General features: G+C 50.8%; 1 long non-coding RNA gene across 1 annotated transcript; it reads right to left on the bottom strand.

The window, feature by feature from the left end:
• Positions 1–23,643: 23,643 nt before the first annotated feature.
• LOC103646957 (uncharacterized) lies at positions 23,644–25,942 on the bottom strand. Its single transcript, XR_562568.4, has 2 exons — positions 25,552–25,942; positions 23,644–23,894 (listed from the first exon to the last, which is right to left on the bottom strand). It is a non-coding gene; the product is annotated as an uncharacterized lncRNA (long non-coding RNA).
• Between the last annotated feature and the right edge of the window lie 300 nt (positions 25,943–26,242).

Genomic DNA, 26,242 nt, shown 5'->3' with positions numbered 1-26,242 from the left:
TGCTCGTCGACTTTCTCCGCGCAAACGCCGACGTTTTCGCGTGGAGTCCCTCGGACATGCCCGGCATACAGAGGGATGTCGCCGAGCACTCGCTGGATATCCGGGCCGGAGCCCGACCCGTCAAGCAGCCTCTGCGCCGATTTGATGAGGAAAAGCGCAGAGCCATAGTCGAGGAGATCCACAAGCTAATGGCGGCAGGGTTCATCAAAGAGGTATTCCATCCCGAATGGCTTGCCAACCCTGTGCTTGTGAGAAAGAAAGGAGGGAAATGGCGGATGTGTGTAGACTACACTGGTCTAAACAAAGCATGTCCGAAGGTTCCCTACCCTCTGCCTCGCATCGATCAGATCGTGGATTCCACTGCTGGGTGCGAAACCCTGTCTTTCCTCGATGCCTACTCCGGGTATCACCAAATCAGGATGAAAGAGTTCGACTAGCTCGCGACTTCTTTCATCACACCCTTCGGCATGTACTGCTATGTCACCATGCCTTTCGGCTTGAGGAATGCGAGCGCGACGTACCAGCGGTGCATGAACCATGTTCGTCCAACACATTGGCCGGACGGTCGAGGCCTACGTCGATGACATCGTAGTCAAGACGAGGAAGGCCTCCGACCTCCTTTCTGACCTTGAAGTGACATTCCGATGTCTCAAGGCGAAAGGCGTGAAGCTCAATCCCGAAAAGTGTGTCTTCGGGGTACCCCGGGGCATGCTGTTGGGGTTCATCGTCTCCGAGCGGGGCATCGAAGCCAACCCGGAGAAGATCGCAGCCATCACCAGCATGGGGCCCATCAAGGACTTGAAGGGCGTACAGAGGGTCATGGGATGTCTCGCGGCTCTGAGCCGCTTCATCTCATGCCTCGGCGAAAGAGGTCTGCCTCTGTACCGCCTCCTAAGGAAGGCCGAGTGCTTCACTTGGACCCCTGAGGCCGAGGAAGCCCTCGGGAACCTGAAGGCACTCCTCACGAATGCGCCTATCTTGGTGCCCCCAGCTGCCGGAGAAGCCCTCTTGATCTACGTCGCCGCGACCACTCAGGTGGTTAGCGCCGTGATTGTGGTCGAGAGGCAAGAAGAGGGGCATGCATTGCCCGTTCAGAGGCTAGTCTACTTCATCAGCGAGGTACTGTCCGAAACCAAGATCCGCTACCCACAAGTTCAGAAGCTGCTCTACGCGGTGATCCTGACGCGGCGGAAGCTGCGACACTACTTCGAGGCTCATCCGGTAACTGTGGTGTCATCCTTCCCCTGGGGGAGATCATCCAGTGTCGAGAGGCCTCGGGCAGAATTGCAAAGTGGACGGTGGAAATTATGGGCGAAACAATCTCGTTCGCCCCTCGGAAGGCCATCAAGTCCCAGGTCTTGGCGGACTTCGTGGCTGAATGGGTCGACACCCAGCTCCCAACAGCTCCGATTCAACCGGAGCTCTGGACCATGTTCTTCGACGGGTCGCTGATGAAGACAGGAGCCGGCGCAGGCCTACTCTTCATCTCACCCCTCGGCAAGCACCTACGCTACGTGCTACGCCTCCATTTCCCGGCGTCCAACAATGTGGCTGAGTATGAGGCTCTGGTCAACGGGTTGCAGATCGCCATCGAGTTAGGGGTCCGACGCCTCGACGCTCGTGGAGACTCGCAGCTCGTCATCGACCAAGTCATGAAGAACTCCCACTGCCGCGACCCGAAGATGGAGGCCTACTGCGATGAGGTTCGGCGCCTGGAAGACAAGTTCTATGGGCTCGAGCTCAACAACATCGCCCGGCGCTACAACGAGACTGCGGACGAGCTGGCTAAAATAGCCTCGGGGCGAACAACGGTTCCCCCGGATGTCTTCTCCCGAGACCTGCATCAACCCTCCGTCAAGATCGACGACACGCCCGAGCCCGAGGCGCCCTCGGCTCAGCCCGAGGTACCCTCGGCCCAGTCCGAGGTACCCTCGGCTCAGTCCAAGGCATCCTCGGCACGGATCGAGGCACCCTCAGTTCGACCCGAGGCACCCTCGGCACCCGAGGGTGAGATGCTGCACGTCGAGGGGGAGCGAAGCGGGGTCACGCCTGATCAAAACTGGCAGACCCCGTACCTGCAATATCTCCACCGAGGAGAGCTACCCCTCGACCGAGCCGAAGCTCGGCGGTTGGCGCGGCGCGCCAAGTCGTTCGTCTTGCTGGGAGATGGGAAGGAGCTCTACCACCGTAGCCCCTCAGGCATCCTCCAGCGATGCATCTCCATCGCCGAAGGTCAGGAACTCCTGCGAGAGATACACTCGGGGGCTTGCGGCCATCACGCAGCGCCTCAAGCCCTTGTCGGGAATGCTTTCCGACAAGGTTTCTACTGGCCAACGGCGGTGGCCGACGCCACTAGAATTGTCCGCACCTGCGAAGGGTGTCAGTTCTACGCAAAGCAGACCCACCTGCCCGCTCAGGCTCTGCAGACGATACCCATCACCTGGCCTTTTGCTGTGTGGGGTCTGGACCTCGTCGGCCCCTTGCAGAAGGCACCCGGGGGCTACACGCACCTGTTGGTCGCCATCGACAAATTCTCCAAGTGGATCGAGGTCCGACCCCTAAACAGCATCAGGTCCGAGCAGGCGGTGGCGTTCTTCACCAACATCATCCATCGCTTCGGGGTCTCGAACTCCATCATCACCGACAACGGCACCCAGTTCACCGGCAGGAAGTTCCTGGACTTCTGCGAGGATCACCACATCCGGGTGGACTGGGCCGCCGTGGCTCACCCCATGTCAAATGGGCAAGTAGAGCGTGCCAACGGCATGATTCTACAAGGACTCAAGCCTCGGATCTACAACGACCTCAACAAGTTCGGCAAGCGATGGATGAAGAAACTCCCCTCGGTGGTCTGGAGCCTGAGGACAACGCCGAGCCGAGCCACGCGCTTCACGCCGTTCTTTCTAGTCTATGGGGCTGAGGCCATCTTACCCACAGACCTGGAATACGGTTCCCCGAGGACGAGGGCCTATTCTGACCAAAGCAACCAAGCTAATCGAGAAGACTCGCTGGACCAGCTGGAAGAGGCTCGGGACAAGGCCTTACTACACTCGGCGCGGTACCAGCAGTCCATGCAACGCTACCACGCCCTAGGGGTCCGGTCTCGAGACCTCCAGGCGGGCGACCTGGTGCTTCGGCTACGACAGGACGCCCGAGGGCGGCACAAGCTCACGCCTCCTTGGGAAGGGCCGTTCGTCATCGCCAAAGTTCTGAAGCCCGGAACGTACAAGCTGGCCAACAGTCAAGGCGAGGTCTACAGCAACGCTTGGAACATCCAACAGCTACGTCGCTTCTACCCTTAAAATGTTTTCAAGTTGTTCATATACCTCGCTCCCACGCAAAGTTTAGTCATCAAGGAAGGGTCAGCCTTGCCTCGGCAAAGCCTGACCCTCCCTCGGGGGCTAAAAGGGGGGAACCCCCTCTGCGTCGAAATTTTTCCTCGAAAAAAGATTTTTTCTGCCAGAGTGTCTTTCGTGCTTTTTGAGTACTTCGAAAGTGGATCCTGAAAACGACAGAGTACACGTAAGCAGCCAAGGCTGACCGAGCCGAGGGACTCCTACGCCTCCGGGATACGGATACCTCACTCATCACCTTCTGCGATAAGTAACTCACGTTCGGATAAGTGATTCCGCGGACCGAACAAGTCTTCACGTTCGAAAGCTCCTCTGCCGAAGCGATTCTTCGAGCCTTCTCGACTGCGTCGGTGACAGAACCCTATGGACGGGTAAGGGTGCGCGTAAGCGGCAAGGCCGACCGAGCCGAGGGACTCCTACGCCTCCGGGATACGGATACCTCACTCATCACCTTCTGTAAGAAGAAACTCTTGCTCGCACAGACAATTCTGTTACCGGCGAAGAAGTCCAGATACTCGAAACAAGAGGAAAAGAGACGCAGCTTTACAACACGACGAGGGTGTGTTTGGGCCTCGGCGGCCGCAGAAAACACACACTACAAGATAATCCGATCCTGCAGGCTCGGATCTTGACGGTTGAAGGGAGCAGCAGCACCCTCGGCGTCGGCTACACCTTCGGCGAAGTCCGACCTAGCCTTGGACGGCGACGCGGTCTGAGGGTCTCCACTCCGAAGGACGACGTCATCACCAAGCCCGGGCCATCGCCGCCGGGGTTTTCTCCAAGAATCCGGCTCGAGCAGGCGGCTCGGCTGGTCACCCCGAGGCCTCGGCCAGCTGTCCCCCGAAGACATCAGCCCGGCCCAAGGCCTCGGCAGATCAACTCCGGCGTTGGTCCCGCTAACGGACGACCCGGACAGGCTCCGGCCGACCAAGTCTTCTCTTCGAGCCAACTCTGCCTCTGTCCGTGCTGACACCGCTACCCCTGGCTTCGGCTCATCGAAGAGCGGCCGAGGGGTTCCTTTAACTAAGCAAGAGAAGCCTCGAACAACAAGGCTGACCGAGCCGAGGGACTCCTACGCCTCCGGGATACGGATACCTCACTCGTCACCTTTACACGGGGCGGCTCACGCTTGGTGAAGCGGTTTAGACAACCAACAGGCGAGTCTTAGTGCTCGAAAATGAGGAAAAATTACATACATGTTCAGGCCTCGACAGCCACAATGAACAAAAACACTGGCATTCAAAGTGCCATTACAAACGGAACTCCGGTTCCACCTCCGCAGGTACGAACAACCCCACTCGATGGGGGGGCCTGCGGAGCAACAGAAGACCGACGAACGGCGCGCCGTCGCCCGCTCTGGCAGCGGCGACGACGACGACTTCTGCTCCGGGGGGCCGAACAGCGGCAGCGATGACCTCAGGTAGGATGCTGCTGCCAGGAGGCCCCCGCCCATGCCCAAACTCGTGAGGCAAGGACGGGCAGAAGGCCGTAGAGTTGGAGGTCGGTCCGTGGGCGGCCCTGGCTATCTCGTCGGCGGAAGAACCTCTTCCAGCTGCCGTGGCGGAAGCCGGCGCCGAGAGCGGCTCCGAAGCCACTCGAGTCCGAGAGCCAGGCACGCGGCAGCTGCCAGCGCCACGGACGACAACCGCCCTTCCCCCCGATTACTGAGGGAAGGAGCGGGCCACCGCCCACGCAGGGGCCGACCCCAACTCGGCACACTCCCCTCCCTAGCCCTGGTGATGAAAATCCTTGAGGCTGAGGGAGGGGCAGAGGCCGCGGCCCGGTTTGCTTTCCCCCGCCTTGGACTGGAGGTCACCATCTTGGGTGACCGCCGGCGGAGGGGTGCAACCGGGCTGCATGATGAAAATCCTTGAAGCCGAATGATGGCTGAAAGGTACCAACTCCCACGGAGTTGCGTTCCTCCAACGACAAGGCGGAAAGACGGCGGGTATCCCCCATCCGGGGGCTTGGAAGGTGGAAAGACACGATGCATAAGGGAGCGCGAAGACATGGTCGCCTTCCAAGGGGGTCACCCTCCTTTTAAAGGCGACTCTCCCTACTTGCGTCCCCAGCCGTCGTGGGCTGAGTCTTCTCCAACACGCTCCAAGGTCCTCCCCCTACGGCGCGGGGGCTGGGTCCCACGTGTCATGCAAGCCGGCCCAGAGCAGAAGAAGCCAAACCGCCGTGCGCGGTGCATGCAACCGCCCAGCGGTTACAAGTGGCCCTCCACTTTTGCCCAGACCAGCGGGCGAAAGGGCGGGTAGCCATGCAGGCGGCATGCAACCGCGCCAAGTGGGCGCACTTCTCCGACTTCCGACACGCCCAGCATGGAGGCCCAGGCCCACGTGTCGTGCAACAGGCGCGCCGGATGCTGCGTGCGAGCAACTGCACCGCCACCCGCGCCACTGCCACGCCTCCTCGACTGCGGAACCAGTACCGCGGCTTGAGGCAACCCTACGCACGACCCAGCAGCGCCAGCCTGGCGCGACGGTCAATGCGGCCAAAAATGGGACGGCAGTAATGGCGGCGGCAGGCGGGCAGGAGCAGCGGTCACGTCGTCAGCCAGGCTTACGTCCCATCCGGGGGCAGCGAGAGAACCCTCTCTCACGGCGTGAAGACGACGCGCCCGTGTTCCGTTCCTCGAACGGCTCGCGCGCGCGCAACGGCCGCCCCGCGAACTGCACGCCCCGTCGCATTAACTCCGCGGCGGGAAAGGCGGCGCCTCTGGCAGGGGAAGCGAGCGGCGCATCGCCTTCGCCATAATGACCGCGTCAAAAAAGGTACGCCACGCCATTCGATTTCAAATCCTTTTCCTTTTTTTCCTCTTTCTCTCTCTTACAACAGGTACCGGGAAAGGGGGATACCCCGAAAAGGATCCTTCTCCGTGAAGGAACCAGGCTCCGAGCCTCCCTACTGATCAGAGGTTCGAAGGCTGGCCCCTCGGAAGGGTTCAACAGCCGCCTCAGAGCGCATGGGCTCCACACCCACTACTGGTCAGAGGTTCGAAGGCCGGCCCCTCGGAAGGGTTCAACGGCCGCCTCAAGCTACTCGGGCTCCGCGCCCACTACTGATCAGGGGTTCGAAGGCTGGCCCCCGAAGGGTTCACAGCCGCCTCAGACACAGAGCGAGGGATGACCATGGGTACGTTCGATACATAACCAAGGCTCGGGCTGCGCTCCCGAGGTACCCTAGGACATTTCCGAGACCAGCGGGAACGATCTTGTAATGGAATCCCATCAGAGGGAGGCATCGAGCCCTCGGACCCCGTAGACAGGGGACCGGGTCCGGCAGATCACCCGCAGGTACTTTTGGGCGCGCCTCTAGGCCTCTAGCCGACCCCTAGCGAATGGGGCACGGACGTCCGCTCGGATTACCCGCCTGCAGCTCACCGGAGACACCATGTTCGGCGCCCACCGAGGGTAACATGGCGCTTTCCCCCCCCCCCTCCTCCTCCTTGCGGAAAGGTGACGCAGGGGCGTATGTAAAAAAAGTCGAGTCTGTCCCTGATCGCCCTCTCGCCCTGTGCAGAGGCTCGGGGGCTGCTCTCGCAAACCCGGCTCCGGCCAAACCGTTGACAGCGTCAACATACCAGCCCAAGAACGTGGGACCCGACCGTACACCCGGGCTACGGCCAGCTCGCATGAGGGAACGACCAGACCAGCCGAAGCATTACGCGAGGCATTAAGACCTCGGAGGAGTCAAACCACTCCTCCGAGGCCTCGGGGGCTACACCCGGCGGGTGCGCTCGCGCGCACCCACCGGAACAAAACGCAACCGAGAAAGGCTGGTCCCCTTGCAAAAAAGTGCGACGAAAGCCTCCAAGCGAGTGCTAACACTCCCTTCGAGGCTCGGGGGCTACTGTCGGGGACCATAATTAGGGGTACCCTCAAGGCTCCTAATTCTCAGCTGGTAACCCCCATCAGCATAAAGCTGCAAAGGCCTGATGGGTGCGATTAAGTCAGGGATCGGTCCATTCGAGGGACTCGATCACGCCTCGCCCGAGCCTAGCCTCGGACAAGGGCAGCCGACCCCAGAGGACCTCCGCCTCGCCCGAGGCCCCCCTCCAGCGGCGAACATATTTCCGGCTCGCCCGAGGCCCTGTCTTCGCCAAGAAGCAACCCTGACCAAATCGCCGCGCCGAACGACCAAATCGCAGGAGCATTTAATGCAAAGGTGGCCTAACACCTTTATCCTGACGCGCGCCCTTCAGTCGACAGAGCCGAAGTGACCGCCGTCACTTCGCCACTCCACTAACCGGCCTGACAGAAAGACAGCGTCGCCTGCGCCACTCCGACTGCGGTGCCACTTGATAGAGTGAGGCTGACAGGCAGTCAGGCCCGGCCGCAGGCACCATAGCGAACTCCACTCCGCCCGACCCAGGGCTCGGACTCGGGCTAAGCCCCGGAAGACGGCGAACTCCGCTCCGCCCGACCCAGGGCTCGGACTCGGGCTAAGCCCCGGAAGACGGCGAACTCCGCTCCGCCCGACCCAGGGCTCAGACTCGGGCTAAGCCCCGGAAGACGGCGAACTCCGCTCCGCCCGACCCAGGGCTCGGACTCGGGCTAAGCCCCGGAAGATGGCGAACTCCGCTCCGCCCGACCCAGTGCTCGGACTTGGGCTCAGCCCCAGAAGGCGACGAACTCCGCTTCGCCCGACCCCAGGGCTCGGACTCCGCCCTGGCCTCAGCCGACGATCTCCGCCTCGCCCGACCCAGGGGCTCGGACTCGACCTCGGCCACGGAAGACGGACTCGACCTCGACCTCGGAGGAGCCTCCACATCGCCCAACCTAGGGCGCGGGCCGGCCACGTCAACGGGAGGCGCCATCATTACCCTACCCCAAGCTGACTCAGGCTACGGGGAACAAGACCGGCGTCCCATCTGGCTCGCTCCGCCAGATAGGCAATGATGGCGCCCCGCACGCTCCCTGACGACGGCGGCTCTCGGCCCCCTTACGGAAGCAAGAAGACGTCAGCAAGGACTCGACAGCCCCGACAGCTGTCCTTCCGCCAAGCTCCAGCGCTCCTCCAACGGCCACGACACCACACGAACCGGGTGCCAAAACCTCTCCGGCTGCCACAACGACATGTACTTAGGGCGCTAGCTCTCCTCCGCTAGACACGTAGCACTCTGCTACACCCCCCATTGTACACCTGGATCCTCTCCTTATGCCTATAAAAGGAAGGACCAGGGCCCTCTTACAGAGGGTTGGCCGCGCGGGGACGAGGACGAGACAGGCGCTCGCGTAAGGCCGCTCGCTCCCTCACCCGCGTGGACACTTGTAATCCCCTACTGCAAGCGCACTCGACCTGGGCGCGGGACGAACACGAAGGCCGCGGGATTTCCACCTCTCTCACGCCCGTCTCCGGCCACCTTTCTCCCCCCTTCGCGCTCGGCCTCGCGCCGACCCATCTGGGCTGGGGCACGCAACGACATTTCACTCGTCGGCCCAGGGACCCCCCGGTCTCAAAACGCCGACACTAGGTCATCGGGAACACCACAGATTGTCCTCGGTTTGCGCCATTACCGTGGACAGAATGATTTAGAGTTAGAACTCTGCAATTGATATGATGGAGGGGAAATGGTTATTAGGGGTCAAATTTGGTGTCAACCATACCGGAGCACCGGTAGTTGAGTTATCCGGACGGTATAGGCTCGCTGGAGTTCCTGCTCCGTCGTCCACGGTCGTGGACTTCACCTTGTGAAGAAATAGAAAAGGGGAGGGTCTATTTGCATTTGTCAGTGACTCAAAGAAATAGTGTTACGGACTCTTTATAGGTTTCTCAAATACCCAGGGTTCTCTGTGCAAACTGTCCACCGTGGGTGCGCGCGAGCGCGTTTGCCTGTTCACGGGCTGACTTGGGCCAGTTTCAGCCCATCACTATTCATTATTTCTCTTTCTCTTTTTCTATCAGGATTAGAGAATTCATAGAAAATTGTAGAAAAATGCTAAAAATATGAGACCAATTTAGTTGAACTCCTAAATTTCTATAGTATTTAATAAAAATGGTTTCAAGATTTTTAGTCCAAACCAGGAATTATGAAGTATTTAAAATAGCTAAAACCTATACTCCTGGAATTTTAGAAATTAATTAGTAACTCCAAAAATCACCAAACTTTTTGGATAAGCTTAAAATGATATTTAGAAACCTTGGGTGAAGTTTGACTTTATTTGGACAATGTTTTGGTACCAAAACCCTAATCTTTTAAGTAGTGTCTGTCCTATGAAATAAAATACTGACTCCAAAAACCCTAGTTTCCTAGAGTACCGTGAAGGAAAATTGTATTCAAGATACAACTTGATAAACCTTTTCTATTACTGCATTTTTATAAGCATTACATGAGCATTCATTGTTATATATGATTATATATAGAGAACGAGGAGGAAATAGTGGTTGAAGAAGAAGTTGCACCACCACCACCTAAAGACCCATCTGCCGAGAACTGCTTATATTTTGAAATTTGTGGAGCAGAACCCGACTCTCCTATAACACAAGGCAAGCCCCGGTGCATTTGCCACCTCCTTGCTATTTTAAAATCTTTCTCACTTGCTTAATGCATTAAGTGATAGGAGTTGGGTGCTAAACAATTGCTGCATTTCCTTCCTTGGAAGATTGATTACCTTTCTTTGATCACCTATTTTATGAAAAGGTTTTTCTGATGCTTAGTCTTGCTCTAGAAAAACAAAATGTTTTGTTTTAACAAAAGATGATGCTTCAAGTGGGATGGGATGTTTTCGAAAATAAAACTTGATGGTGGATCCATCATGGTCGTGATGGGTTCAACATCGGAAAAGATGTACCTCTGACAGGTACCAAACTTTGGGTTTGAAATGATAAAGTTGAGACCAGACGGGTGACTTGCACGAGAAGACAGTCTCGGTGTAGTGTCTCCGTCTGCGTCGATTAAGGACCGTGTCGATGTAGGCTTGATGATTGAGGACCTTTTAACTGGTCACATGCCTCATCATGGGTAAGCTTTGCCTCGAGCAGACTAATACCAGAATAAGACAACACGCAATGGGAGTGGAGAGATGGTGAGAGTAGTGTGTACCCTCCATGGCAAGAGGCTGGACGGTGGTGTATCTGTGCTCTCGGTTGGCGTGAACCTAATCTGGTCTTAAGAACCCAGGTGGCGAGTTGACATATGCAAGGGTTAAGTGCTACATATGTCGTGTGATTGGAGATCCCTAGCTGGGTATTAATCGATTCGGATCGCCGTTACTTCTCGGACATGAAGACTTGGCCATTGCCCTACACGTAGCATTCCAGTGCACAAGAAGGGTTGATAAAAGAGGGCTAGTATAGGCCAAGTGCTTGAACTAGGGTAGAAAGAACTCTAGATTCAGGTAATGACTTAACTTGCTAATAAAATAGGATTTTTAAGGATCCACTATTAGACGCCGGAGTTCCTGCTCCGCCGTCCACGGTCGTGGACTTCACCTTATGAAGAAATAGAAAAGGGGAGGGTCTATTTGCATTTGTCAGTGTCTCAAAGAAATAGTGTTACAGACTCTTTATAGGTTTCTCAAATACCCAGGGTTCTCTATGCAAACTGTCCACCGCGTGCGCGCGCGCGGGCACGTTTGCCTGTTCACGGGCTGACTTGGGCCAGTTTCAGCCCATCACTATTCATTATTTCTCTTTTTCTTTTTCTGACAGGATTAGAGAATTCATAAAAAATTGTAGAACAATGCTAAAAATCCCTTTAGCTTTCCCAAGAGCGTTTCACCTGTCACGCAGATACTACAACACATCGGAGAACGAATAAGCGGAAGCAATTACATTACTTAATTTATACTAAAATATAGAAAGAGTGATATTATTACAGACCAGCGGTATATGAGTGCAGAAGTAATATTATTACAAACCCGGGAGGCAAAACTCCTCTCGCTTAAAAGTATAATATTTTTAAGGAGGACAACATCCTCCCGAGGATTCACTCTTGAGATTCTTCCTTTGGCACCACCTTAGAGCAAAAGCAACAAAAGTTTGCTGCTTCCTCACCTACAACAACATGGGTTTGGAAACCCTGAGTACGAAGTGTACTTTCGCAAGTCTTACCCATCAAAATAAAAGACTCTCAAGGATATGTTGGCTTGAGGCAGTCAAGGTAAGGCTCAATCAAGAATCAAGACTCTGTTTGCAAAAAAATGCTTACTAATAGTTAGGGGTGGGCACTTTTTTACCATAAACCGAACCGAACCGTACCGAACCGAACCAAAATTTCGGTTTTTTCGGTAGTTCGGTTCGGTTTCGGTTTTGTATCTAAGAAGTTTGGTTTTCAGTATCGTAATCGGTTTTCACCGTATACCGAACCGAAATACCAAAAAAACCGAATACCAATCTTTATCAATCCTCAAATTTGACTATTCGATTATGTGAACTAAATGTGTGATACAATTAAATTGTTATTCACTTATTTGTATGTGATGTATGATGTATATCTAAATCTTTATATCTATAAAATTTTTACTTTTTAAAATTATGTGTAATCTATAATGTAAACTTGTTGTATGTATTGTCTTGAGTATAAGTTTGGTATTCGGTTTTTACCGAAAAACCGAAACCGAACTTCTCGGTTTTTCATTTTCTAGAAAACCGATCGGTTTCTAATGTCTGAAAAACCGAAGTTTTTTAAAACCGAAAAACCGAACCGAAGTTTAGAAAAAAACCGAATGCCCAACCCTATCCGGCGAGCCTATATCGGCTGGATAACTCAACTATCGGTGCTCCGGTATGGTTGACACCAAATTTGACCCCTAATAACCATTTCCCCTCCATCAATTGCAGAGTTCTAACTCTAAATCGATGTGTACACGGTAACGGCGCAAACCAAGGACAATCCATGGTGTTCCCGGTGACCTGGCCAAATCTAGCTTAATTGGTCGGGTGGCTAAGTATCTACAGCACACAGAGACGCCGAAACGAGAGCAAAGAAGCCATAAATGGACCTGTAACGAACTAGCCACGGTGAGCTCACACCGCACTGTGTTTTTGATTGATTTGGGGGAAATCCCAAATTGGAGTTCTCTGGTGAATGATTTGAGACACGAGTGGGTGCGCTGGGTGCTTGAATACCTAGTGGAGCTGAGAGAACGCTCAATTTATAGGATTCGAGGGCGGTGGCTTGTGAATTGGACGTAGTGCACTAGCGAACGGAGAGGAAGAAGAACACTGGTGGCTTTAATCGTGGCGTTCACCGGTGCAACGGTTCAATGATTGCGATCCTAAGTGTGCCACGATTACTACCGCACAGTAACGAGCCACGGCGCGACATACCCGAGGAGAACGGCGATAGCCGCAGCAATGGTCGTGCGGCCACGTCGCCGGCGCAGGTGGGAAAAAGACAGAGCGGCCACAATGTCTTGTGTTCATCCGCGACGAGATCTTTTACCGTCGAGTGTAATCCACTCGCCCGAGGCACGAATCGCGACGGCCGGCGCGAATCCGGGCGCAAAGGCCACCGGCGGCGAGGGGGCTGAACAGAAGATCTTTGTTTACTGTACCATCGGATTCTTATTCAGTCAGCCTGTCAGAGCAATTTGCAGGGAGATTTGTTCCCAAATTCATGTGGTGACTCGACCATCTCTCTTTATCAAAGTTGTAGCCCTATGATCCAGCTACAATCTTGCTATAGCAACCATAGTCAAACAATTACTGGATCATGGTCGAATCCAATCTCAAAGCTTGCCGAACTTCACTGTTACCCCTTATTCAGTTCATTGGCTAACTGTCAGCTTGACTTTAGACCTAATTATCTCCAAATCTTACATGACACCAAGGCTTAATCACTAGCAAAGTTGTACTCCTACAGTAGCTCTACAAGTTTGGTGTGTTGACCCTAGGCAAATTCCTCATGAACTGAAAGATACAGGGTTCCAAAGTTGGCTCTATGCACTCGTTTTCAGACTTAGGCATAGGGATGTATGGGGTGTCCTTTTTGCAAATAAGTCCAAACTTCATCATTTGGCTTGCAAATCCTCAAATGTGAGAAACACATAGTTTGTGATGTTGTACTACCTTGGTATTTGCACTTGGGTCCAAAAGTGTACAAATTTTTACACTTAGCCCCCTAGGGTTACACACATACCAAGTCACACCAATACAACTTGTTTGAAATTTTTGCCTAGTTAATGCACTCTAAGTGTAACAAACACATGATATGCTAATGCTCATGATGTTATGCTCAAGTTTTAGTGACAGTAACACCAGAGGTGTTACACCCTCATGAACCTACATAGGTTAGGTCGAGTTGGTCTATGGTAGGTTGTTGTCTATGGTCGAGTTGATCTAGGGTACCAATTTAGAATATAGTGATTTAGGTTAGAAAAAATTGCTAGAAGTAGAGTCCATATTGCCTAACTAATCTATGCTATTATTAGTTCTTTACCAGTATTAACTAATCCAAGTTAATCAAATGAGGTAAGAGATTCAGATTATATTAGATTGGATTAGATCTTATTAGATTATATCAAATTAGATCAGTTTGGATCAGATTAGATTAGATCAAATCTGATTATATTGGATTAGATCAAATTAGATGAGATTAGATCTAATTAGATTAGATGAGTTTTGATCATATTACCTCTTGGTTACTCTTCTAGGCTGGGTTCAGTAGATTAGATTAGTTTGATTATCCATCTAATCTATTTATATATGTATAGACATAAAGATGTTATTGTGGACGTAACTCCACAACATATCACACTCAAACAAAGATGCGAATCAAGCATTTAGCATAAGAACAAACATTAAGTGCATCAATTTCTACAAAAATAGTTTTTTTCTTTTTCACATTTTACTATTCATAGCACTAGGACTCTTATTCCTTTGACAACACTTAGGTGGAGGATTACTTAATGGGTTGGCAGGGATGGAGACAGATTAATTAAATTTCCTTCAAGTCCAAATCCTTCTCGATCCTCTCTGATGCCTATACTTTAGGGATAAAACGGACAAGGCCTAAATAAGTCAAAATTTAGGATTTCTTTTCCACAAGTTTGCAAACATAGCGATCGTGATTTGAGTCAGTGTCGCAACATCTATAATAACACATTGAGATTGATAATATTTTACTTTAGCTCAAACTCTGTCATATATGCACTCACATGGCACATGTATATGTGCACCATCCTCCATTTTTCGCACTTTCACTTCTGATTGCAAGCCGACAGGCGAGACTCATGTATTTTTTATGAATATTTTTAGCCGTTGATGGAAATTTCCAAACCGATGACCTTATAATAGCATCAAAATTTTATTTCAAAATGCTTGGCCTTCTTATTTCTCAATACATTTTTTGGGTTTCTCATCATATTTCTATCTTTAATTTTTGAGAGATGTTATGGTTTTTTTTTTGTTTCAATGTTGATTTAAATTAAAACCTGATGTAATATGGGACGATGAGGATAGCTAAAACACGGAAATAATTGATATTTTTAACACTTAGATCGTATGCTACTTATTATTATATCATCTTTGTCGATGGCAAAATTTTGAAGCCCGCCAATAATAACGACAAAATACCAAATTTCTCGTGGCTTATCATGCCGACTTGCATCATGCATACATGGAGATAAAATTAGTTGGTGTTGGAAGTCAAATTGAGCAGCGCGGACAGTCCGGCGCTGAGGCCGGACGGTCCGCGGTCCGGACAGTCCGCGGTGGTGGCGCGGACGGTCCGCGCGCGCGCAGAGTCAGTTAGGGTTCCTAGTTTCTCGCGGGATTTGTTACCTAAAACCGCGGGATTAACTCGGGAAACAGTTGGAAACGGATCCAGACCTCCCCCTTTATATAGATGAAGGGCTACGGCCGATTGAACCCCCATCAATCGAACAAATCAAGTCTATTTCTCGTTTTTTACCTTACGCATTAGGAATAGTTCTAGTCTAGTTCTAGTTTAGCCTCTCGATCTCCAAATTCTCCGCCTCTCTTCGACTCTACGTCGATTAGAGGAGTCTAGGTCGGCCTGCCGAGCCTAGACAACACCTAGGATCTCTCCTCCCCGACGGGGTCCCTCCCGGGAGCGAGATCCAGGCGCCGCCGGCGACCTTCGCCACCCCCTGCGCACGCGCAGACCGTCCGGCCTGTAGGCGCGGACCGTCCAGCCGTCAGGCAGGGAACCCGTGCTCCTGCGCCAGGTCGCGGACCGTCCGGCCCTTGGCCGCGGACCGTCCGCGCCTGACCAGAGAGCACCGCCACCGGTTCTTGTTGAGTGTTTGGCGCTCCAAAAAGGCGTCAACATACTTTTTGGCGACTCCGCTGGGGAAGGTGTGTAGATCTACTAAAAATCAGGCCCTCAAATGGCCGGTTCTAAAGATCACACCGATATCTCCCCGGACAATATCCTGAAGCCGGCTGTTGAAAGTCTGACGGCCGATGAGCAACAGCAATACGAGGACTACATGCGTCAAGCGAGAGAGAAATTCTTATCACAATACACGGTGGATCGCCACCAGAAAGTTGTCAAGCATGGAGAGACCGACGTCGCGTCTCTTCTATCTTCGCTTCAGGTCCCCAACGTAAGTAAATCCGACGATATCCAGTCTATTAAATATTATGTAGATCAGCAGCAGGATCAGATGAAACAACAAATTGTAGGGTTAGAAGAATCAATTAGAAAATTAACGCGTACGTTGGAGAAGTCTGTTGCTCCTAGTTTTCCATCATATGAGACTAGTAACAGGATATCTATGTCTAATACATCGGCAACAAATGGGGATTTGCAGCCCCAGCCATTATATGGTATGCCGATGAACTCATATACAGGGCAAGTACCACCACCGCCATCCCTGCTTGGTAGATCGGCGCCCATGAACACGGTCGGACCGTCCGAGCTTCTGCCCGGACCGTCCGGCCCATATGCAGACCGTCCGGCTTGCTCTGCCGGACAGTCTGGGGCCGCCCTAGGACCATCGCCGTCCCTGCTTGGCAGACCGGTGACCCTGGACGCGGTCGGACCGTCCGAGCTTCTGCCCGGACCGTCCGGCCCTTACACGGACCGTCCGGCTTTCCCTGCCGGACAGTCCGAGCCTGCACCAGGACTACCACATGGCGTCCCGATAATGGCGAACGCAACCGGTCAGTTCGGATTTACCACCGGACAAACTGGATACACATACGCAGAACCTGTTGTTGCACACCATGCACCAAATTATTACACACCTCAGCAGCAGTATGTTTCGCCCTCTACATATTTAAACCATAACGTACCATACAACCACAGACCGATCAACACTATCGATCGGTCACGGCAAGAAGGTCGGTATACTAATACCCGGCCAAATGAGCCCCACAGCCCAGGGTCTGGTGGTCTGCCACCGGGTGCAATGGAAAAAATTAGGGAAGAGATGACCGAACTATTTCGAGATAAGTTCGGAGTTAGTGTAGCCAGAGTAGGGCAATCATACCAAAAGCCGTATAATCACCGGTTTGACATTGTCCCATATCCACAAGGGGCAAGGATACCAGAATTTTCTAAGTTTTCTGGTGAGAATGGGAGAAGCACACACGAACACATAGGCCAGTTCCTAGCACACCTAGGTGAATTGGCCGATGGAGAAGCATTTCGTGTTCGGTTATTTTCTCTATCCCTTACTGGTACCGCTTTTGCATGGTACGCTGCCCTGCCTCCTAATTCCATTAATTCCTGGAATGAGTTAGAAAGTAAATTTCATGAACATTTCTTTGCCGGGGAATATGAATTAGGACTAGCTGACTTAGCTTCAGTTCGACAAGGACGCGAAGAATCGGTTAATGATTATATCCGGAGGTTCCGGGACACTAGAAACCGATGCTTTCGGATCCATGTCGCAGACAAAGAGCTAGCAGGGTTAGCTTTTAATGGGTTGCTATCCTACTTAAGAGACAAATTAGATGGGACCCAGTTCTTTTCGATAGCCCAGCTACATCAGCGGGCTTTAGCCTGTGAAAGCCGATTTAAAGAGACATCAAAATCGGCCGCCCGTACTATACATCTAATGGAGCGTGATAGTTCAGATGATGAATCCGCAGATGTATATACCGCTGAGTTTATTTGGCCAACAAAGGCCAAATCTTCAGCATGTTCTTCCTTACAGCCGGTTCAAAAGAATCGGCAAGAAGAGATTAAATTTACCTTTAATGTTGCCAAATGCGATAAGATATTTGATGAGCTACTTAAAAATGGCAACATTAAATTAACTCATACTATCCCTCCTATAGATGAATTAAAAAGACGTGCTTATTGTAAGTGGCATAATTCTTTTTCTCATGCCACCAATGACTGTAATGTTTTTCGTCGACAGGTACAATCGGCCATAAATGAGGGCCGATTGGCTTTTCAGGAAATGCAAGTGGACACACAACCATTTCCTGTTAATACAATAGATATCGCATGCAAAAAGATCTTAGTTCGGCCCGAAATGGCCGATAAAGGCAAAAGCAAAGACATAATCATTGGTAGTCCTCGCACGTCGAATATATCACAAAAGGAGATTGTTCGAAAGGCTCCGGACAATAAGGCTAAAAAGTCCGGAGGCACCGGGGGGCAGGCACAATTAATGAGTCAAGCACGACAGCCTGTCCTAAGCATCACGGACGATCTGGCACCTACGAGCGGACGGTCCGGTGTTCAGATAGACGGTTCGGCTAACTCTGCCGGACAGTCCGCCTATGCCCAAAGGCATCAGCCTCCACACAAAACCTTAAAAGGGAAGGAGACACAACGGCGAAGCACAAATGGTCGACTGATCAAAGCTGACTCTACTGTTGATCAGTTGCTCTCCAAAAATGCTAGCAAAAAGACCATTCCACGTGATCGGTCAACAAAGAAACCCCGGTCACCTACTAAAACGAGACGGCCGAACAAAATGGCCCAAAAGGCGACACGACAAGCATCGTCTGTTCATCCTATGAGACCAGGGTACTTTCCACCCGTTTGTTCATCGTCGGTATATTATCCTGTTCAAACATGGAATGGTACGATGATGAATCCATGGTATATGTATAGTCCCTTTGTCTATCCAGGCTGGGGGGCACCTCCATTCTATTCCTATTGATCCATTGATCAAACGGTCAAGGCCGAGAAAGATGCAATCTGAAACGGCCTTTATACATTGGTGCTTTATTGAATGAGCTCCATATTGAAAAGCCGGTGACTTACATCAGGCTTAGTTCATATGCTTTTGGTTCGTCAACCTTCACCAAAAGGCAGGGGGGCATATGTTGGAAGTCAAATTGAGCAGCGCGGACAGTCCGGCGCTGAGGCCGGACGGTCCGCGGTCCGAACAGTCCGCGGTGGTGGCGCGGACGGTCCGCGCGCGCGCGCAGAGTCAGTTAGGGTTCCTAGTTTCTCGCGGGATTTGTTACCTAAAACCGCGGGATTAACTCGGGAAACAGTTGGAAACGGATCCAGACCTCCCCCTTTATATAGATGAAGGGCTACGGCCGATTGAACCCCCATCAATCGAACAAATCAAGTCTATTTCTTGTTTTTTACCTTACGCATTAGGAATAGTTCTAGTCTAGTTCTAGTTTAGCCTCTCGATCTCCAAATTCTCCGCCTCTCTTCGACTCTACGTCGATTAGAGGAGTCTAGGTCGGCCTGCCGAGCCTAGACAACACCTAGGATCTCTCCTCCCCGACGGGGTCCCTCCCGGGAGCGAGATCCAGGCGCCGCCGGCGACCTTCGCCACCCCCTGCGCACGCGCGGACCGTCCGGCCTGTAGGCGCGGACCGTCCAGCCGTCAGGCAGGGAACCCGTGCTCCTGCGCCAGGTCGCGGACCGTCCGGCCCTTGGCCGAGAGCACCGCCACCGGTTCTTGTTGAGTGTTTGGCGCTCCAAAAAGGCGTCAACATACTTTTTGGCGACTCCGCTGGGGAAGGTGTGTAGATCTACTAAAAATCAGGCCCTCAAATGGCCGGTTCTAAAGATCACACCGATATCTCCCCGGACAATATCCTGAAGCCGGCTGTTGAAAGTCTGACGGCCGATGAGCAACAGCAATACGAGGACTACATGCGTCAAGCGAGGGAGAAATTCTTATCACAATACACGGTGGATCGCCACCAGAAAGTTGTCAAGCATGGAGAGACCGACGTCGCGTCTCTTCTATCTTCGCTTCAGGTCCCCAACGTAAGTAAATCCGACGATATCCAGTCTATTAAATATTATGTAGATCAGCAGCAGGATCAGATGAAACAACAAATTGTAGGGTTAGAAGAATCAATTAGAAAATTAACGCGTACGTTGGAGAAATCTGTTGCTCCTAGTTTTCCATCATATGAGACTAGTAACAGGATATCTATGTCTAATACATCGGCAACAAATGGGGATTTGCAGCCCCAGCCATTATATGGTATGCCGATGAACTCATATACAGGGCAAGTACCACCACCGCCATCCCTGCTTGGTAGATCGGCGCCCATGAACACGGTCGGACCGTCCGAGCTTCTGCCCGGACCATCCGGCCCATATGCAGACCGTCCGGCTTGCTCTGCCGGACAGTCTGGGGCCGCCCTAGGACCATCGCCGTCCCTGCTTGGCAGACCGGTGACCCTGGACGCGGTCGGACCGTCCGAGCTTCTGCCCGGACCGTCCGGCCCTTACACGGACCGTCCGGCTTTCCCTGCCGGACAGTCCGAGCCTGCACCAGGACTACCACATGGCGTCCCGATAATGGCGAACGCAACCGGTCAGTTCGGATTTACCACCGGACAAACTGGATACACATACGCAGAACCTGTTGTTGCACACCATGCACCAAATTATTACACACCTCAGCAGCAGTATGTTTCGCCCTCTACATATTTAAACCATAACGTACCATACAACCACAGACCGATCAACACTATCGATCGGTCACGGCAAGAAGGTCGGTATACTAATACCCGGCCAAATGAGCCCCACAGCCCAGGGTCTGGTGGTCTGCCACCGGGTGCAATGGAAAAAGTTAGGGAAGAGATGACCGAACTATTTCGAGATAAGTTCGGAGTTAGTGTAGCCAGAGTAGGGCAATCATACCAAAAGCCGTATAATCACCGGTTTGACATTGTCCCATATCCACAAGGGGCAAGGATACCAGAATTTTCTAAGTTTTCTGGTGAGAATGAGAGAAGCACACACGAACACATAGGCCAGTTCCTAGCACACCTAGGTGAATTGGCCGATGGAGAAGCATTTCGTGTTCGGTTATTTTCTCTATCCCTTACTGGTACCGCTTTTGCATGGTACGCTGCTCTGCCTCCTAATTCCATTAATTCCTGGAATGAGTTAGAAAGTAAATTTCATGAACATTTCTTTGCCGGGGAATATGAATTAGGACTAGCTGACTTAGCTTCAGTTCGACAAGGACGCGAAGAATCGGTTAATGATTATATCCGGAGGTTCCGGGACACTAGAAACCGATGCTTTCGGATCCATGTCGCAGACAAAGAGCTAGCAGGGTTAGCTTTTAATGGGTTGCTATCCTACTTAAGAGACAAATTAGATGGGACCCAGTTCTTTTCGATAGCCCAGCTACATCAGCGGGCTTTAGCCTGTGAAAGCCGATTTAAAGAGACATCAAAATCGGCCGCCCGTACTATACATCTAATGGAGCGTGATAGTTCAGATGATGAATCCGCAGATGTATATACCGCTGAGTTTATTTGGCCAACAAAGGCCAAATCTTCAGCATGTTCTTCCTTACAGCCGGTTCAAAAGAATCGGCAAGAAGAGATTAAATTTACCTTTAATGTTGCCAAATGCGATAAGATATTTGATGAGCTACTTAAAAATGGCAACATTAAATTAACTCATACTATCCCTCCTATAGATGAATTAAAAAGACGTGCTTATTGTAAGTGGCATAATTCTTTTTCTCATGCCACCAATGACTGTAATGTTTTTCGTCGACAGGTACAATCGGCCATAAATGAGGGCCGATTGGCTTTTCAGGAAATGCAAGTGGACACACAACCATTTCCTGTTAATACAATAGATATCGCATGCAAAAAGATCTTAGTTCGGCCCAAAATGGCCGATAAAGGCAAAAGCAAAGACATAATCATTGGTAGTCCTCGCACGTCGAATATATCACAAAAGGAGATTGTTCGAAAGGCTCCGGACAATAAGGCTAAAAAGTCCGGAGGCACCGGGGGGCAGGCACAATTAATGAGTCAAGCACGACAGCCTGTCCTGAGCATCACGGACGATCTGGCACCTACGAGCGGACGGTCCGGTGTTCAGATAGACGGTTCGGCTAACTCTGCCGGACAGTCCGCCTATGCCCAAAGGCATCAGCCTCCACACAAAACCTTAAAAGGGAAGGAGACACAACGGCGAAGCACAAATGGTCGACTGATCAAAGCTGACTCTACTGTTGATCAGTTGCTCTCCAAAAATGCTAGCAAAAAGACCATTCCACGTGATCGGTCAACAAAGAAACCCCGGTCACCTACTAAAACGAGACGGCCGAACAAAATGGCCCAAAAGGCGACACGACAAGCATCGTCTGTTCATCCTATGAGACCAGGGTACTTTCCACCCGTTTGTTCATCGTCGGTATATTATCCTGTTCAAACATGGAATGGTACGATGATGAATCCATGGTATATGTATAGTCCCTTTGTCTATCCAGGCTGGGGGGCACCTCCATTCTATTCCTATTGATCCATTGATCAAACGGTCAAGGCCGAGAAAGATGCAATCTGAAACGGCCTTTATACATTGGTGCTTTATTGAATGAGCTCCATATTGAAAAGCCGGTGACTTACATCAGGCTTAGTTCATATGCTTTTGGTTCGTCAACCTTCACCAAAAGGCAGGGGGGCATATGTTGGAAGTCAAATTGAGCAGCGCGGACAGTCCGGCGCTGAGGCCGGACGGTCCGCGGTCCGGACAGTCCGCGGTGGTGGCGCGGACGGTCCGCGCGCGCGCGCAGAGTCAGTTAGGGTTCCTAGTTTCTCGCGGGATTTGTTACCTAAAACCGCGGGATTAACTCGGGAAACAGTTGGAAACGGATCCAGACCTCCCCCTTTATATAGATGAAGGGCTACGGCCGATTGAACCCCCATCAATCGAACAAATCAAGTCTATTTCTCGTTTTTTACCTTACGCATTAGGAATAGTTCTAGTCTAGTTCTAGTTTAGCCTCTCGATCTCCAAATTCTCCGCCTCTATTCGACTCTACGTCGATTAGAGGAGTCTAGGTCGGCCTGCCGAGCCTAGACAACACCTAGGATCTCTCCTCCCCGACGGGGTCCCTCCCGGGAGCGAGATCCAGGCGCCGCCGGCGACCTTCGCCACCCCCTGCGTACGCGCGGACCGTCCGGCCTGTAGGCGCGGACCGTCCAGCCGTCAGGCAGGGAACCCGTGCTCCTGCGCCAGGTCGCGGACCGTCCGGCCCTTGGCCGCGGACCGTCCGCGCCTGACCAGAGAGCACCGCCACCGGTTCTTGTTGAGTGTTTGGCGCTCCAAAAAGGCGTCAACAGTTGGAAAAAAACGTTGTAACCACATTTAGCATCGAAACAATTCGATTGAAGAATGTCGACGACAGCCAGGATCGGGGCCGGCGGTAACTGAAATTAGTTGCAAAATAGTTTGGAAAAGTGTCTGCTCCCTTCCGTGTTCCGCGAATACGACAGCTATAGCTAGCAGGCCGTGGGCCGTGGCCGATGTGAATGGACAGTGATAGGCCGACCACAGACGCAGAGCTGTGTCAGCCAAGCCCTACTTCCCCTAGCACAGCAGGCCTTGGCCCATGCACACCAGGCAGGCGCTGCCGGCTGCCCACAGCTACTGCAGTCCCATCTGAAGGGATCGCATCGCACTGGGCGTGCTGTGCAGTGCAGGCCAAACGGGACATCACTGTTGGACGCAGGACACTATCGGACACTACACATGCCGTATCTGGTAATGTCGTGTCGCCGTACCGATATTTCAACTACCCAGGCACCGTGCGTGCTAGGCTTCTAGCACTACTGCACGAGTCAGCAGGGTTCACAAAATCGGCGCCCAACGTAAACGGGTATTCGATTAATCGTCGGCGTAAACCAATAGAAGCCAGCTGTTAGGACTGGTTTGGCAGCGAGGAGAGGAAATTCCTAGGGAAATCAGCCCCGAAGGGGATTTATAGAGGCCCTTTCATTTCCAGGGAGAATCACCCCTCTCTGATATACTTACCTGGCACCATTTGGAAGTCAAGGGATTAAATACCCCTCTTGAGCAAAATACTTAAAAAATCAAAAAATCAAAGAAAAAGAGAAATATTTGGGAAAATCAGAAACACAATGAACATCACTAAAAATCCAAAAAATAATGCACCACATATAATTCATGTAAAGTTTAATTTGAATACCATATAATATCCATCGAAGCTAATTCATACATCATCACATCATATAAGGTCACCTTTATTCACACATATAGATAGACAATATAATATAGAAATGGAATACAAATCTCTTGGTTAGGAACTTCTGCACTAGAATAAATTACGAGTTTAACTCTTTTTCACAAGCTTTATGTGGAATGCCATTTCATTTTTCTTCTCCATGTTGGTTTCATGTGTTGCCTCCACTCTGCAAGTAATACCAATTGACATGTTGTTAATAACTTAGTATACATGGTTGCATGCACATAACCAAAGCAACAGAGAAAAGTCACCAGGAGCTAAAAAAATCTGAATGCTTTCCTATTTGCATGCACAGTAGCTAAAAAGTCACCAACAACAGAGAAGTCTGCCTTCCTATTTGACAGAGACGCAAGAAGCACCATAAAATACTTCAGCTAACTTAACAAAAAACTAAATCCTTTCCTATTAGATACTAGACGGCCAAATACCTGTCCCTCGCAGCAATTAAAAGTACACAAGCATGATAAAACTGAACATATATCATAAAACTGCTATTACTATTACAGATCAGCTAAGAGAACAACTATTACTATCACACATAAACCTGAATGCATAGCAGTAACAACTAGGAGAGCAACTGTTACTACTACCCTATGGATGATGCTTTGCAATCTAGCATACCCGTTCGGCAAAACTGCTAGATGTTCTCCTATCACATAAAACTGCTATTACTCTCTAGGTAATTATAATTGAAGCATATATCCAATGCAGTGAAACTTGATTCAGGTTGTAACTGATTCAATGAGCAATGTAACAGATTCAGGGTATTTGAAACTTGATGTAGCATGCTACTTTAAACCCCCTGGTTGTCCAGTTTGAAAGATATAAATAGACAAAAGATGATACAAGAATGCTATAATAGAGACCACTGTTTTAAAAAAACTGAGATAATGCTATTTAAAAATTTATTCCTTTGGGTTTCTAGATCTCAATTCTCAAGCATGATTCTAAACTAGCACATCAGTTCACAGAAACTAATAAGAAAGAAATGCAACAACCTTTTCTAGGTACATGATTCTAAACTAGCACATCAGTTCACAGAAACTAATAAGAAAGAAATGCAGCAATCTTTTCTGGGTACATGATTCTAAACTAGCACATCAGTTCACAGAAACTAATAAGAAAGAAATGAAGCAATCTTTTCTAGGTACTGATTCAATGCAGCAATTTTTAGATAATGTAACAAAATTTCAATGTACTTCAATATGTAGTCGTTGATTATTTGTGGTTTCAAACCTAATATTTTTTTAGATAAGAATTGCGATTATCTAATTTGCAGACTATAGTGATACACCTATTGACCTTAAACCATTCTCTCAAAGAAGCCGAACCAAACAGTCAGAACTGACAAGCTCCTAAAAAGTATACGAAGTCAGTGCAGCATCAATTTTCAGTGAAGAAATGGAAGAACTAGAGGGTGGTTCTCCTTTTGTCTACAAGTCATTCTGATCCATTAATAGTGGCTACTGATGAAACCAAGCAACTAAACCCCTTCGGAGGTTAGTTCATTCAAACCTCCAAACAATTGTTGAATGCAGATTTTTTGCAGTGAATTTATTAAAGAACCCAGTTCAAGTTCAACTGAACAAAAAATGCATCAAGATGGACAGTTTAAATAGATCAATCGATGTATAGTTCTAAACAACAAATAGGCATCACTTAACTGATCCAAAAAACTGTGCCCCAAACTGAAACCAGCAACTTCCTCTTGGTTCATGCATAAAAATTCATCAGATTTCACTAGGACTCTGGAACCCGCTAGGTGCGTGCATCAGAACCCGCTAGGTAAGTACATAATTTACAAGGAGGAGCGAAGGTCTTACATAGTGCCGCGGAAGACGGTAGTGGAGGACAGCAAACTGAGGCAGAGATGGCGGTGAAGGACGACAAATCCGAGACGGTGGCAGTGGTGGAGGGCACCGTCGCCTCACGTCTCGCTCACGACTGCTTCGGGGAAGGACGACGATGGAGCAGCGGCAGAGCGGATGGCAGCAATGTGGACGACGATGGAGTGGCGGCGGAGCGGATGGTGGTGGCGACGGAGGGCGCGGACGCGCGGTCGCTTCGCTCGGATCCGCTCGTGTCCCTTCCAACCTGGGGAAGGTTGCCCGACCTCGGGTGGTCGGGAGCGCTTCCACGGGTATCCCTCCGTGTCGGGGGAGAACTGGACCAGGGTGTTTGTCTTCCAAATGGGCCAAAAAGTATGCCCGAGATAGATCTCCACGTGAGCTTTGGACCCGGGAAAAGTATGATTTTCCCGCGAGGAAGTGGCCTTCCAAACAAGCCCTTAGGGTCTTTCTCTTCCGAAGATATTTAAAAACATAATTAACATGTTTTCCAGTATAATAAATTGTTTCAGGAAGGTTCGACTTTAAGATAAAGGTATGTATGGTATGAAGGTGCGGTCTGAACAAAGGACAAGCTAGCTCTGAAGCTGTGGCTGAAGGAGCTTCGGCTCAGCACGTTGACGATGGTGAAAAGAGAAACCGACTTAAATGAGAAAAGACTGCTTAG

The sequence above is a fragment of the Zea mays genome, chromosome 2 (assembly GCF_902167145.1).
Source record: "Zea mays cultivar B73 chromosome 2, Zm-B73-REFERENCE-NAM-5.0, whole genome shotgun sequence".
Classification (NCBI taxonomy): Eukaryota; Viridiplantae; Streptophyta; class Magnoliopsida; order Poales; family Poaceae; genus Zea; species Zea mays.
Note: the sequence above shows the minus strand (reverse complement) of the source record. Positions and strands in the feature narration are given on the sequence as shown.